This window comes from Schistocerca piceifrons, chromosome 3 (genome assembly GCF_021461385.2).
Source record: "Schistocerca piceifrons isolate TAMUIC-IGC-003096 chromosome 3, iqSchPice1.1, whole genome shotgun sequence".
Lineage (NCBI taxonomy): Eukaryota > Metazoa > Arthropoda > Insecta > Orthoptera > Acrididae > Schistocerca > Schistocerca piceifrons.
In genome coordinates this window covers 235,982,919-236,000,421 of record NC_060140.1, presented here as the reverse complement: position 1 = coordinate 236,000,421, position 17,503 = coordinate 235,982,919, and positions in this window count along the sequence as shown.

Below are 17,503 nucleotides of genomic sequence, written 5' to 3'. Positions count from 1 at the left end.
AAAATATAAATAATACATAATTATAAGCACGCCACACAGAAGGTTGCGTTACAGATTTTCATTGGATGTGACTTACATGAAATGTCAGTTTGGTGTGTTTGTTTTCATTACATTCGTCCAACAGATGTGAATACATTCCCACTGCATTCTTATCGTTGCACACGTAAATTTTTCTCACTGAACACTTTAGATTTGTCACAGGCGAGATTTCTAACGCGTACCATGTGTTTTGATACATACAAAGTGCTTACAAGTATATGAGTATCAAAGATGTTATGATGTATCGTAAGATTATGAAGATGTCCCATGTTTGGAAAAAGATCATATATTCACTTATGCAACTGAAACGCCTTTTACACTAGTACAGAGATACATTGACTTTGTGAGCTTTAGAGCGAATACTGTTACATTCATTATGTAGTTGTTCAATTTTTTTTGTACTGTATAGCTAAGACAGTACATTATTTATTTACATTTAGCATCATGAGAATTGTAGTGAAATATAAATTTGCTAGTTGATCTGCAGATAGACGTAGGAGTATTATTTGCTTTAGAGAGTGGAAAAAAATTTTTGGAATTTTTTCAGGAAAGGATGGTTAGCTAATTCAACGATGGTTCGAGTACTCGCCAGTTTCTTTTTTTTTTATTTTTTCGGCATCTGTTCCCTAGTTCTCATTGGTTATAAACACGACACTATTTTGTCACATGACAACAGCCTATAACATGAAAGTGGGACAGATCCAACTGTATGCATGTGTCTACTAAATACGTAGTGCACAACCGTAACTCGTCGTGTCAAGTTCATTTAGGGCGGTTTCCCGATGGAATACGCAAACGATGAATACGTCGATATGCTTTTGCTGATGCATCCGATAGCTAATATGCTTATGCCACTCATGAGAATGGCTCACGGTACCCTCAAATGCGCCAACCTTATACTGTAAGAATGTTCTTCGCTGTCTAGAGCAACAGCTTCGGGAAACCGATAATTTTCCTCCACAAGTAATGAACAGAGGTTGTCTAATGACTGGACGTAGTCCACAAACGTAGGACGCAATTCTTGAAAGCTTTAATCAGTCACCTCGAAGAAGCACCTGTGATACTGCAAGGCAGTTCCAGATATCTCAAATACTGGTTATTGAAATGGTGCACGATGATGAACTGCATCCATATCATTACACGTTAACTCAGCAGGGGCTGTCAGAGGATCACATTCGACGAGTACAATTTTGTGAATGGCTTTGAAGATAATGAACATTTCATAAATAACGTCATATGGACTGACGAATCTGGCTTCACTCGTGAAGGCATTTTCAACTCCGACAACAGCCATTATTAGTCGTAACAGAACCCCCACGTCACCTCTGAACATAGCTTTCAGGCACGATTTGGCATAAACCTGTGGGCTGGAACCGCTTTGGCGCCCTTAACTATTTCTGGCCAAGGTGATTACGCCACTGTATTGTACGTTTCTTTGTAGTAATTTGACTGACGCATTTGAAAACTTTCAACTCGTGTTAAGCGAAAGTTGTGCTTTCAGCGTGATGGTACAACGCCACACTTTGGGATGAATGTGCGTAACTATTTAAACGAAGCGTTTCCATGGAAACGGATTGGTCGTGGAAGTCCAGTGCTCTGGGCTCCACGTTCCCCGGTCCTTAATGGACTACGCTTTTGTTTGTAGGGACACTTCAAGGAATAAGATTACAGGATTCCACCCATGGATGGGCACGATCTAACAGCTCGCATGCATGCCGCTTCGGCAGTGATGATGCAGGTATGTTACGTTAAGGTCCAAGAAAGTATAATCTAGTGAGTGGCGAATTGTTTTCAAATGCAAGGTGGTAGTTTTTAAAATCTTCTTTAAAGTTAGCGTTTCTCGTACATACACATCCCGGTTCTTTGAAGATAAGACTGTTCGTCAAAAGTGCAGAATGGAATTACTGTGCGTAGCATTATGTGCAATATAGTGTAGCGTTCCTATTGTCTCTTTTGTACCTCATTGGATACAGACGATATTACTGTATCTACTGTTATTTGTTGTTGGCTTTATTTGTGTCGCTGACGAAACAGTGTGGATGTTTACGTCTGTAGAAAGTTCATATTAATTCTTAATGTTTAAATAAAGGTAACGGTAACAGAAAGAAATACACAAGATACCACACTGTGGAAATGTAAATCGTATACAATTTGATGTCTTAACTGAAAAAAAGTTTGGGGCGAACGCAACTCCGACATCGGCGAGTCTGTGTAGCCGTTCACCATGGCTCTGACTTGCCTCACTGAGCTAATAGGATGGTTCCAGCACAGTGCAGAGTTCATGGTACGTATTCGTGGACACGATGCACGCAGTAACATCGTTACCAGACCTTCATGTTTTTAATTGAATTTCTGTTAAACCTGTTGGCTGGATAAGGTTTTGCTAGATACACTTTTGTTTTGAACTAGGATTAGGAATCGCTTGCAGACCGTCAAGTGTGGCATTTTTTTCACCCTGTATGTGCTGTTCTATAAAGCCATATTAGACCACAAGAGATCATACGACTGCTAGATTGAGGCTAGAGACTGATTAAAAGTAAAACAGCTTACTCGGTGTAACTTCCACGTATAATGAATACATGTTACGACAGGCGCGTGTAAGTATGGCTATAAGCAGGAAATTGTGTGGTGTCGTCATTAACTATAGGAGATGAGCGAGGTAGCACTTTCACGAGAAACCATTATAATAATTGTACCAAACCCATAGTTACAACAGTTGTAGACGTTGTGTCTCGGATGCAGAGGAACTGTCTCAACATGATGATGGTATGGATGAAAGGCGACACTGGGATATTGTAATGTCGTAGCGGCCCCTTAATTTTAGAGGGCCCGCAGAACCGACACGCAAGATGGATTGCTAACCCCCTTTCAGCAGCGCAGGCAGAAACATTGCCAGCGGACGGAAACTATAACAGACTTTCCAAATAAACACTGTACTACTTCGCGAGACGACATGCGACAGTGTTCCACCAATCGGAACTCATATGATTGATGTAGCACTCCGCCGACCTGTCTTTATAAGCACGCCTAGACCGTCAGACCGGCAGTGTTTACCAACCGCTAGGAACAGCTCCGCCGAGTACTTACGCCGGCCGTAGCCTTGTGTTTACTCGCCGCGTTCTTGTAGTAGCACGGTGTGTTTTGTAGAGTAGTTTGTGGTCACTATTTTCTTCCATTGTCTTGCTTCCTTATCTGTTTTGCTACCACGGAGCTGTGAGTTTTTTTCTGTTTGTTCTATGTTTAAAACTTAGTGTATGCCAAGAAGGCGTCTTTTCTTTAATTTTGATAAAGTGTGTTCAGATGGACTGTTGGTTCTTTCCTGCCAACCGCAGGACCCTACAGTAGACGCCCTAGCAAAGCAGGCATCTCTGCTTGGAACTGTCAGATATGATAGACTCCCTCTCACAGATAGGATACCCATGCTCAGAAAGCAAGTGTCCTCGGGTTGGCAAGAGGAATGGTCGCGTACATCTCAAATCAAAGAGAGTCCCACGCTTCCAAGAGTATCATGGTATAATGAGGCACAAACATGAAGGAGTTTCATGATAAATATAGCGCAGCTAAAATTTAACCACTGGAAGTTCAACAAACACCTCTATGTGTTTATTGGAGAGAAGAAGTATCCAAACCATATGAATCTACTACGCCCTCGGAACACGTATCACATAACGTCCTTGTGAAAGTAATCTACGGGCTCTTGACCATCAGTTGGCAAGATGCCTCCAAAACTTGTTGGCATCCAATGATGTGGCAACGTGGGAGCTACTGTGCGAATTCGTCAACAGTGCCAACATCAATGTAGCGTCCTACACTGCTAATTTAACTCGGCTGATACTCTGAGTGCCGGGGGAAGATCAAAGCTCATTTAACAGCCACATCCCTACGTGCTACTCTACAGAATATGGAACGCTCAGCCTCTACATGTATGTCACTATGTATCTCCTATGTGTGTGTGTGTCTGAATACTGGTGTACCTGTACGTGTGACTGTAATACACAACTCTGGTTATTTTAAACTGTTCTCCTGAAACTTCCTGGCAGATTAAAACAGTGTGCCGGACCGCGACTCGAACTCGGGTTCTTTGCCTTTCGAGGGCAAGTGCTCTACCATCTGGGCTACCCAAGCACGACTCACGACCCGGCCTCACAGCTTCAATTCTGCCAGAACCTCCTCTCCTACCTTCCAAACTTCACAGAAGCTCTTCTGCGAACCTTGCCGAACTAGCACTCCTGGAAGAAAGGATATTGCGGGGACATGGCTTAGCCACAGCCTCGGGGATGTTTCCAGAATGAGAATTTTACTCTGCAGTGGAGTGAGCGCTGATATGAAACTTCCTGGCAGATTAAAACCTTGTGCCGGACCGAGACTCGGACAAGGGACCTTTGCCTTTCGCCGGTAAGTGCACTACCAACTGAGCTACTCAAGCAAAACTCAGACCGGTCCTCACAGTGTCAGTTCTGCCAGTACCTCGTTTCCTACCCTGCCCGCGAAAGGCGAAGTTTCCGAGTGCGAGTCTCGGTCCGACACACAGTTTTAAAAAAATGGTTCAAATGGCTCTGAGCACTATGCGACTTAACTTCTGAGGTCATCAGTCGCCTACAACTATATATATATATATATATATTTCGTATGGCTAATAGAAGTAAGTAAGTAGTAACACAAACAACGTATAAAAACAATGAATGGTCAATGTTACAGGCAAGAAACAATTATTAGATCTAAAAAAGGAAGTAAAACACAAAATACACAAAAATACATAGAAATTATAGTATCTAGTAATAGGTTTTTCAGAAGGAGAAGAGTAGACCAGACTCATGGTTGTATGTCCAAGTCCCTCAGCCAGCCAGAAGCATCTGCCTCCAGGAGGTGCAGCTCCTGCATTGTGCCAGGGAATCTCCTCGTAGGGCAGTCCATTGCGATATGATGTGGAGTTTGTGGATTCCCACAGTCGCAGTTGGGTGAGTCAGTCTGTCCCCATTTGTGCTTCCAGTAATTACATCTACCATAGCCTGTTCGGATACGATTTAAAGTTGTCCAAGATTTTCTGGGAAGACCGAAGCCCTCGGGCCGTACGGTTGGGTCCGAGACTAAGTTAAGGTGATCAGGGTTAGACATATCCCATTCCCGACGCCAGGCTTCGTCGATATCATAATTGTCCTCGATCAGCTGTTGCCCTAATCTCCATGATGGCTTACGGGACTGGAGCCTGTGGCTGGGATTCTTGCAGTCTTCGTGTAAGGGTAGGTCACGGTTGTTAGCGCACTTTTGCCATTCCCTTTTCAGTGCAGATCTTCGTCTTAGATGAGGTGGGGCTGTGTTAGCCAGTACCGGGAGCCATTGGTGGGGCGTCGGTTTAATAGTGCCTGAGATGAGCCTCATGGTGTCGTTTAGCTGGCTAGAACTAATTAAACCTAACTAACCTAAGGACATCACACACATTCATGCCCAAGGCAGGATTCGAAACTGCGACCGTAGCGGTAGCTCGGCTTCAGACTGTAGCGCCTAGAACCGCACGGCCACTCCGGCCGGCCACAGTTTTAATCTGCCAGGAAGTTTCAAAGAACATTTTATTGTTAATTTCGATATACAGTCATTAATGTGGACTGAATTTGGAATATTCCAAATGCGTACTATTCATGATTTCATCATTTCTTATTGTGTTACAAATAGGAATTTTATAGTATATTACCATTGTGTATCCTGTGTTCCACTTTCGTCTTGTTCACTGGTTTTCGAATACTCTGACGATAAATCGTGTTTTATGTCGAATCAGTCCTTCGTTAATCCTATGTTACATCGTATCAGGGTACGTCTTAAAATAATATCTACTATGAATTGTCGAAATGAATTGTAATCTAACATTTCCTGTGCTTTGATGGCTGTATTGGACTTTCTGAAGCAAAACAGACACTGTTAGGACGCTGCAGATTAATTCTTTCGTTTTCTCATAATTTGTAATAACGATTCGGCACATCTCGTGTCGTTTGAGTGATTTCTTGTCCCTTCTGTTATGCCTCCTATTCTTCCCAAACACTTTATAGGAAGACAAACAGATATTTACGTTTCTGTTACAAATAATTGTGATGTTTTAATGGATGAAAAGAAGAAGGAAAATCCTGTGGAAACTTTTAAGCCACGTTGTATTCACTAAATAATTCTGGCGCCCATTATAAGGAAAGCAGGAAGCGAAGCCCCTGCCACAAACGATAACCTAAGGATTGACGTGACATGCTTGCACCTTGCAGTTAGTCTCGTCATACAGCAGAAATCAACTGCAACTAAAATAATGTTGATAATTAAGTCACTTATCAAATAATACATTTCTCAACTTTAGTTTGATGATGAAGCGAAAGCATCGGACTGATGTTAAAGTTCTGAACACTGGTATACACCTAGCTCAGTAAAAGATAACTAACTTAATAGTATATTCAGTGAGGTACTGCAGTCAGTGACAATATCTAAGTTGTGGTTCTATTAATACACGCACATTGAGACATTCTGTGGATACTTCGACACTGACCGATGACTACGCCAACTAGGGAACTGACCGATGTCAACTGATGTCAAATGGTGGCAGCTGACAGAGTAGGAGCTGTGCGTCCGCTTAAATGCGCGATCGGTAGATCAATGATCGTTTGTGGAAGCTGGATACTGTTCCGCATTTTGAACGCGCTCTGCGGCGTCAGAGCGTTCCTGTGGCGGACGGTGGAAGTATAATATGGTCCGAGTTATGTGCGCTATCTGTGTGACGCTGCGCTGCACACTAGATCTGCTGTGTGGTGCCTACGGTGTACGTGAAACAATAAAAGATGAAACAATAGCGGATGAATGTCACCAGGCTGACCAAAAAGGAGATATTTTCAGTAGGAAATGTTAAATCGAGGAGTATTCCAAGACAGAAATGCGAGAAGAGAACGGTGGGTTGGTTGATTTTTTTTTTTTTTTTTTTTTTTTTTTGGGGGGGGGGGGGGGCAAACAGCTAGTTCATAGGTCCCGTTGTATTAGGGGAGAATGGGGAAGGATGTCGGTCGTGCCCTTTCAAAGGAACCATCTCGGCATTTGCCTGAAGCGATTTAGGGAAAGCACGAAGACCTAAATCAGGATGGCTGGAAGCGGGTCTGAACCGTCATCCTCCCGAATGCGAGTCCAGTGTGCTAACCACTGCACCACCTCGCTCGGTACAGCAGAAGGGTGAAGTGATATGAAAAAAGAAAAAATCGATCTGAAGAAAAGGTAAATGAATATAGAACAACAAGAAACGGGCAGATGAGCAGGAATTGAAATTGCCACGTGGTCATTAGCTGGCCAGAACAGATGTATGTGATGATAATGCATGGCTACCAATCTCCCACATTTCCGTTATTGCGTTACACACGGTAAAGCTGTAGACGACATATTTCCTGTTCGCTACTACACGGACGTGGCCCTGGCGCCCCCGTCGCCGTTGACGCTCAGCTCACGTGCGCCAACAGGCAGAGTGCGATACGTATGTGCCACCGCGGCAGCCGACCTCTTACTTAGAGTGCAACTCCGCTCAGTGTCCGGCCGTAAAACTCAAACGTGAAAATGTTATGAGCACACAAGAGTCCCGCTTGGTCACAAACCACGAGTCCTGTGTTTCACGTTCCCTCCCACGTCTGACGTAGTCGAGCTGAAGAGCTGGGAGAAGAAAACAACTCGTAGACATTTTTAGGGAACGACTCGCAAGGATGGAAAACACGAGCATCAGCATCTAATCCGGAATGTACATCCGCGTCTTCGTTTTTCTGTCTCGATTCCTGTTAGTACGATTGCACGGCACGGTTCATTTGTTGCTGCTGTTTATAGTTCTCCACCCTATTCGTGTGTTTATGTCTTACAAGAATGTCCCATAATTTTTTTGTAAAAATTGTGACTATCACATGAGAAACACGAAAACAAGTGAGAAGCTACTTTTATGACTGCGCAGCAAAGTGCTATAATACAAAACACAACATGTAGAAGTTATACTGCCTGACAGAAAAGTGAAGCACCCAGAATGACAGAAGGAACGAAATTGAAACTTCACGGTATGTGATGTTGTTTCAGAGATTACAGATTTCTGTAAAATTTACACAGAACTTAGCAGTATGCGCCCACCGATCAATATAGTGTTACATTCCGCCCTGACCTGGATATATGCATTGATTCGGTTATGAAGAATGCCATGAAGGTGCCGTATCTTCTTCCATAGGAAAGCCGGCCCACAACTGTCCTAATTGGTCCTTGATCTCCTTGGATGCTGGCATTGGGATGGAGTCAATGTCGTAGCTCATCCCACACATATTTTATCAGGGGCAGATCTGAGGATTCTGCTGGCCATATGAGTTCCATAACATCATGCAGACAGTTCGTGGAGGCACGTACCATAAGTGGACGAGCATTTTTCTCTTGAGAAATAGCAGCAAGATACTGTCCGTAACGTACTATCGTTCCGTCAGAGTTCCCTCATTCACTACCGACTGTGACTTACAAGCCTGATGGCTCCCTGCATCATAATGCCACGTCAAACACCGCTGTGCCTCTCCAAAACATTAGAAGAATGGAAGCTCTTCCCAGGCAGCCATCATACTCGTTGACTATGGTTATTGGAACAGTGCAGACCTGTGATTCATCTTTGAACACTTGTCTTTCATGAGTAGTACGAGCTTCTCGATTACAGCACCACACCAAAAGCAGCTGATTGTGTTGTGGTGTAACGGCAGCCTGAACATGCATCGGTAATTCTCTAGCCCAACTGCTGGTAGTCACCGACCAATAGCGCTAGACGACACAGAATGTTGCAGGGAGCGAATGTTCTCGGACGGCAGGAGCAGATATGAAGAACGTAGAATATGCTTCGTGGACGGTAGCTCGATCCTCCACTGTGGTGGTCATGGTCAGATGTGGTCAATAGGAGCCTTCACCGAAGTATGCCTGTCCTCAGACTCCCATGCGGTCCAACATGGGGTTACTTTTTTATATCCAAGTACCCAACGTATATCGCTCGATTCGACCAGCTGGCCAAATACAGGCCCACAATGAGGCCTCTTTCGAGCTCTGTAAGGTGCCGATAACGCTCTCTTACACAAGTACGCAACATCTTCACGTCCCTCACAATGATCACTAAACTTCTAAAGCAGTACACTCCCATTAGATTCTCTCCGATTCGAGGTGACACGAACAACACTAAAGCACGCTGGGGGCCGTTCAGCTATCACAGAGAGTTGTAGTTATCGTCATTTACATTCCCCCCAATTGTGTGTACATGTACTAAGTTACAGTGACGTTCGACCATATTTCTAGGTGCTTCACTTTTTTCGTGAGGCAGAGCACTTTTTTCGAGCATGCCCATTTACCCGCTTAATTTTCCTCCAACCTTCATAGCATAATTTCGGTACTTAGATAAGCTGAACAAGGTGGAAGCTGGAGTCCGAAAGACTTCTGTGTGCAACAAACCAGCTTCATCCTCTAAGGTGACATTACATCCCAGACTCCGACTATAATGTGACCAGTCCGCAGTTCTCCCGCTCAGTAATGTCAGCGGTTAAGGCTGCAACCGCTACTATCTCCGCAAGTTGCACTTTCATTGTTCTTTCGATACTGAGTGATGTCATTTCCAGTCCACCACCCATAATAACTTCTTTATCGGTTACTGCAAACACGCCACGCTTAGAATAGTCAGATGCACATACCAAATGACAGCTCTTTCTCCTATTTAATTCCACAAACCTTATTTCAAGTGGTCCGTTGACGGCAGTACGCTAGACGCAGACTTAATATGCATATTGAGTCAAACCTCCTTAACATTCAATTCTGATTTAATTAAAGCTCCCAATGGAGAATAGGGTAACAAACGTAATTATACGCATCGGTAAGACACGTCAAATTTTACAGCGATCTCCGACATGGGTATAGTTTGAAATTCTGGACATGCTGAAAATCTTAATGCTATGTCTCCCTTTGTAGATTTTGACTTCATTCCGACGAAGGCAATGTAAGCCAGACATTATTTCCGTCAGTGGACAGTCCCTAGAAGTTTGTGGCGAGTTTAGAAATTGCTTTCCGTCCTCTGAACTCTGTAGTCTATAAAGCACCGGTGTTACTGTATTGCAAGGTTCGGTGGCAATTCCCCCCGGCTCCCCACCCCCATTCTGCTGGTTTTTAATCCAAAAAATACCAAGACTTTTTCCATAACGCCCATTACCAAGCGGGACGGGGGCGGTGCTTTATGCCAACACAAACAAATTTTCAAAAATGCTAAATTCCTTAAATGTTGCTGAATTAGTTCAACAACATACTTTTTAAAGAGCTACTGATGGGTAAGTAGGGTCCAGAATCTGAAAATATCTTTCAGCACACACATACCAACATCAATGCACCTTTGGTAACGTGTTCACGGACTTCCTGAGCCCGCACAAAAAACTTAAGAATGTAAATTTCGCACATTGTTGTTGACTTTGTCTCAACGTATTTTTTAATGATATTTTCATGTGTAAGTAAGGCCCCAAAGCTGGAAATAATGACTACGACGTTCACTGCGGAAAGTAACATCAGCTATGGAGACTTAAATTTTTGGGTTGAGTTTAGCTGAAAAATTTGAAATATATATGGAGTCTGGTACAAGAATTCACTAAAAACAACTAACATTTTTTTCAAAATTTTAAAATGTAAAGTAACAGAATACATTACGAGTTTTTAGAACGGTGTGCATGAAGTACACCCCTCGGTACTGCGAGGGTTAATGGCAATTTTTAGATGCATTTGTTCCAGAATGTCTTAACTCGAAAAGCCAGAGGACATTTTCTACCGCATCCTAAGAAACAGAATTTTTCTCATAAACAAGTCCAGAAAAAAATTAAAGTAGACAAATCTGCCGAAAATCTGTCTTCTAGAAAGAATGTTGGAGCAGATTACGGTATACAAAATTTGAATTTCCTGAAACATTTTTTTCTTTGTAGATTCGTCACTTTTCAAATTATCTCTTCATATGTAACCCAGGCCTTCACTGTTTGGAAAATGTGTTGTTGATAACTGGCTCATTCCGGTAACAGGACGACAGTGGCGGAGCGCAGCTGAGCGAGAGGCAGTTAACCGGGTCACAGAGGGCGCCGGGCGCGCCAACACTAGCGTACGAGCGAGGCACAGCCTCATTAGCAGCATTAGCGGTCGCCACACTGCAGCGTCCGTGCGCTGGCCACAGAAGGCCACTGCTGTGCCACTGACCTTTCCACCGCGCTGCGAGGGGCTACTCTCCCTTCTAGTTGCGTTTGTAACACGGTAAACGGGCGTATTTTGCTACCCCCATACGAGGACTGTAAGAGAAGGAATACCTTTATACGGTGTGTGTGTCGCGTGCCCCCGGACTCCAACCGCGTGCTGATGTAGTCGACGCCGTAGAGCTGCTACTGCCACAGCTCTCGCGGCAGAGTAGAGACACGATGCGATATAACGTCAGTCCCCGTAAATTAACGGAAAAAAACCTGAAAAACTTCCGAAAAGGCGTTACTCGCGTAGTCGTTGTATCTCAATTACAAGTCCGCAGCGTTTCCACTTATGCGAACTCGTATAATTGATGCTTTTTATTATTAGTGTTGTATTGTTAATTGCCCGGATTTTCAGTAGTTATTAATTCTTCTCTCGTTGGCATAGCACACACCACTGATTGCGAGGAAATACTTTATTTAAGTTTTTTCTTACGCTGTTGTCTCTTTGCTATGGAATTGTTGTGCTGGTATGCACCGAGATCCAGAGATACTCTTTTATTCAGTCTTTGTAAGATTGCTTCGTAATACGAAAATATTTTAAAGTTCACATCTCAACTAATGACGTGAATATTTGCACTTCAATGAAATAGTCTTTCATGAGTAGTCGTTGATTTAGTCATTTATCAGACTATTTAATGATGTAGTCAACACCGGGTATTTAACTGGTAACGAACAGTTTATTGTTATTTTGTTACTAAATACTTATAACTCCCGCACCACACGCATACGGAATAGTTTAGTTAAGTCAGTCCGATTGAGTTATAGATTCTTGGCAATTACCACAACTCAACACTTTAGCGTAATTGTTTTATCTTCATGATGTCGTGTACTTGGGTCCTACTCAAGACTAATTACGTGTATTCTTTCATAGAATGTTCACTTCTTCTTAAGGTCCAACTAATTTAAAGTCAAGTCCAATTTTCACTAATTCCATTATTAGATTTCAATTAACCCGTAGTGCACGGTAAAATGAGTCTATCTGTTCCTGTCTCAGTTCATAAAATCAGTTTCTTAAGCCGTGAATCCCGTCACGCAACAAACACTTCTAAACTCGAAAACAATCTCGTCACGATTCGCAATCCCAGTAATTCAGATCAGAACTGCTCTCGTACGTCTGCACTGGATGAGTTCTAGCAAGCGACTTCTTCTGTGGAAGAGCATTGTAAGCACATTGAATTTCTTCGTTGCGCTTACAACTCTCTTCCACATAAAAGTTATTTCTGATGACATTACTTTGGACTTAACTTTTGAGATATTAATTTCACATTTGTCACATGGATATTTGTCCATTGCTGAAATACGATGTTTCTTCTTTCTCTTTCGCTAACAAATATGCTCAGTGGTGTACAATGTAGTTGTTGACATAAATCTTTCGTGTTAGCTCATCGGCGAAGATGTCGTAACAGCCAAGATAATTTTCCCTACTTCATGTTCTTTCTTGATTGACTTTAAGGTGGTCGTTGGGGCGTTACAACGGGTCATGATCTATGGTTAAGTCTAATTTACTAACGTCCGAAGAAATCCAGACACGTCATCTTGGGCACGAAATATAGGGTGAGACACCTAAGACAGGCCACCAAACATACAACCGGAAAGAATAAATATATCGAGGTGAGGTCTGCACCAAGGTACAGCGAAAAATTTGGTAAATTTTCGTGGCGAACGTAAGTAATTTTTAACACTTATACCTGCGAAATTATCAAATATTCAGATGTGAGGTCCTTAGCAAGAACTGTACGTCATCACTTTGACAGCATTCCGTAAACTGCTACTACAGAATTACCCTTACAAGGAGACGGCACGACCGTGGGGTCAGGGATTTGTCCTAAATTTTGTGTGGTGAAGGAGGACCCCTAACACCTCACATGGTTAAAATATTAGGAAGCACTACCCGGAAAATCCCGGGAAAAATCGATCCAAAGTTTCTTAAGTGCCATATGAGTATAAAATGTTAGTGCATTGCCGAGGCGCCGTCTGGCAAAGGCGATTTTAGCTGAAAGACGGAAACATGAAAGGAAAAATAACATAGAAACCAAATATGCTGGAATAGCATGGAATGTGGTCTGGAAAAACATCAGTAGTGATGTTCTTTCTTCTGACGTGAGAACAGCGTGGTACAAGATAGTCAATAACATCATCAGCACTAATGAGCATCTCTTTGCCATCGGTTTAAGTGACACAAACCTCTGCAGCAAATGCAACCTCTTTGATAGTGTGCCTCATCGTTACACTTGTGGAGATCGGATTATCAACTGGAGGTGGACCAGGGAGAAAATTGCTCAAATAACAAGAACTTCAGCAAACAATGTACCGACTAACATTTTCTTCAGACCAGAGGAAAGTTACTACCCTAGGCAAAAAATAACGCAGTGATTTGGTTAATGGACAAATATACAAGTTATGTTTTTAACAATATTGGGAGCGATGAACATATTGAATACAAGATGTATATGGAAAATGAATTCGAGAAAATACTCAAATATCAGAATCACAATAAGAAATATGGTAAAATGCTCCGAATTGTCTTCAACCGAATGGGTATAGGTTAGGAACTGGATTCCTAGTAGAGAGGGAATGGATTGGGTCACGTTCCCGACCCAAACCTCACCTGCAAGTCAGCAGTACAGCAGATACAAGAATATGGCGAGAAACATCTGGTGTCTGATATAAAGGAAGATCTTGAACTCCCTATAGATGCATTTAGAAGGCTGGAACTGACAAAAATAACAAGGCAGCGAAAATTTTGCGATGTCGCTGTTCGGGACTTCTCTTCTGTCCATGTAATTTACCCTGGAAGGAACACACATCAAGGATTTACTGAATGATTAATTTTGGTCTGGGAAATGATGATGAGGAACCTCAGGCTCCAGAAGGAGAAAATGTGCGTGCTGAACTGCCACCAGTTGAAGGTGACAGTGAAGATGCTGCTGCTAAAGACTCATTTTTTGAATGCTGTAATTTATGACTGCAATTATCTATCACCTTATTTATGTCATTTCATTGTAGCCATTTTCGTTACTATTTTTGGTGAATAAAAATAGAAAAAAGATGTTTAGGGCTCGGGCTCTTACGCCAGAGGTCTCGGGTTCGATTCCTTCTCCGGCACTTTTTTTCCCTTCTGTTTGATTTTCTTTTGTTTTTCCACCAATTATTCAGAAAGTTTCCCAAACCTACATTATCTTTAACAAATTAGTTACATTATTGAATAAAAATTATTTTCTTTTTATCCAACAACACCATTCATGGCGGTGGGTTTTCCATTTTTCATTGTAAAGTATATGAGGAGCAACATAGGGTTTTTAATCAGAATAACAAAGTCAATTGGGAAACATTCAATTTTTATACATGTAATAATTATAAACAAGAAGCGCAGTGGTGATTATCGTAAAAACAAACAAAGCAATAGTTTTTGCGACATCTTGCGCAACATATGAAAGCGGATTGTTTTACAATCACAAGGCGTTTGCAATAAATCTGTACAAAAACATGCCCCATTAACATTTACGAAAATGTTTTGAGTTTCTGATAATTTTGAGGCAAACCAGGAATACTGAATCATGTCTCGGAATGTTGGTGACGATCATTGATGGAGAATTATAGAATGAATTTTTATACAATCTTCCCGGAAATTAATTTCACGATTCTCCTGTAACAATGCGCTGCAATTTTGCAAGCAACAAAAGAAAAAAAAATTGCTGGAGGTGGAATCGAACCCGAGACCTCTGGCATAAGTGTCCGAACGCTAATCATGTACGCCAAATGGCGGCTCGGCAATGGACTAACATTTTAAACTCATACGGCACCTAAGAAATTTTGGATCGGTTTTTCTCGATATTTTCCGAGTAATGCGTCCTAATATTTTAACCACGTGAGGTGTTAGGGGCCCTGTTTCACCACACAAAATTGCGGACAAATCCCCGTCCCCACGGTCGTGCCGTCTCCTTGTTAGAATTGAGTACGACTGGAGGTTAGAAATACCCTGTCAAAAAGCAATAATAGTACACCTAAAAAGACGACGTCGATTATGACCCGATAGCGACATATGCCACCTGGAGCATAGTTGATGTACTGACAATGGTTTCAACGTATTCTGGCAACAGATAGCATCGTGGCATAGCTACCAGAGCGCCATCTGTGACTGCTATTTAATAGGGAACGCGTACAGCCAGAAGGCTCACTATGGTGCAAACGTGTGAAACATGCAGGCAGCCATGTCCCGGAAATGCACGCGTGCTTCCTCCTATAGCCAACTGAGCGATGTTGCAAGGGGTCAAGCCGGCCGTGGTGGCCGAGCGGTTCTAGGCACTTCAGTCCCGAACCGCGCGATTGCTACCTTCGAATCCTGCCTCGGGTATGGATGTGTGTGATGTCCTTAGGTTAATTAGGTTTAAGTAGTTCTAAGTTCCAGGGGACTGATGCCCTCAGATGTTAAGTCCCATAGTGCTCAGAACCATTTGAACCATTTTTTGCAAGAGGTCAAATTGTGACCTTCTGAGTGGCAGGATTGTCCTTTCAGATAATTTCCACACAATTCTGGCGTCCTGCATCAGTTATGCAACGACGCTATTATCTGCGGTCGCGTGATCATTGTCACGTGCGTAGACACAGTTTTGGACGTCCACGCAGCGCAGATGCCCGCCATGAACGTCGTATAGTAAGGGCAACAGTGGCAGATTATACAACTACAACACTGATAAGAACGCTTGTGAGCCCAGAGGTGTCAACACGAACTGTTGATAATCGGTTATTAGCAGTGGGATTATGGGCACGCGCACCTCTAGCCCATCTTCTACTCACGCCATAGTATCGACGTGCACGGCTCAACTGGTGCCGTCAGAAGGCAGATTCTGCCTGCACGCAACTGATGGTCGTTTGCGCGTATGACATAGACCTGGTGAACGTTGTCTCGTAGAGTGCATTCGTCCAAGATATGTCCCCACCCGAGGTCTTACGGTCTGGGATGCGATAAGACACAACTATCGTTCTCCTTTGCTGTTTCTGAATAGAATGATATCCAGCGCTCATCAAGTGCAGAATGTTTTTAGATCCCTCCTTTTTCCGTTATTGCAACAGGAAGATTGTGTGTAGTTCCAACAGGAGAATGTTCGCCCCCACACTGTTCGTGTACCACAACTGCTCTAGAAGATGTGCAGCAATTCCTCGGGCAGCACACACTCTGGGCGTGTGGAATATGATAGAACGAGAACGGACGGTTATAGGCGCTACAGTCTGGAACCGCGTGACCGCTACGGTCGCAGGTTCGAATCCTGCCTCGGGCATGGATGTGTGTGAAGTCCTTAGGTTAGTTAGGTTTAAGTAGTTATAAGTTCTAGGGGACTGATGACCACAGTAGTTAAGTCCCATAGTACTCAGAGCCATTTGAACCATTTTTTGAACGAGAACGGACGCGTCATTCAACAATTATCACAGAGCTGCATTAAGAGGTCAGCAGGCGTGGCATAACGTATCCCAGGACACTATTCGCCATCTGTACGATCGATTGGATGCTAGTCAACGCCTGCATTACTGTCCCTGGAGGCTACACCAATGCAAGAGTGGCTGTTTCAGCATGGGTCGATACATCAGGAGCGCTTGTGATGTTGACCTGTAAATGTAGCCATTTCATGTACCCCATATGTACTGTTGCAACAACAAATCTTGAGTGAATTTGAAAGGGTTTACTAATTTTTTGTTCCGAATTGTATTAAGCGAACTTTTTAAGGCAAGAAAATTGTGACTTTCGTTCAACGTCCTATGATTTCATTACAGTTTCACTGAATAGGATTGCAGATGGTAATTGCGTTAGAAAGAAAACAGAAACAGTGGAATACTAGAAGGATGAAACGGTACTACCTTGCCGCTCAAAATAAAATTACGTGCTGTCTGTTTAATGAAGCTGTGCAACAGTCGAAATAGAAATAAATAGTCTTAAAGCCATCCTCATAGAGTGTACAAGATATTCGACTAAAAACAATACATGTATTTCTGTAACAAAGTATACAAGTGCCTTCATTACGAACTAACGGATCTTTCGATTAGACTATTGGAAGTGATAGCAATTACTGAGGATGTGTATATGAAGCAGTGAAAATCTTTGAGTCATCGCCATTATCGTAATCAACCGGATAAAAATTCATCCAAAATTTTACGCTCTATATATACAGAGTGAGCAAAATAAAACTGGCCTTGTAAATAGTTCA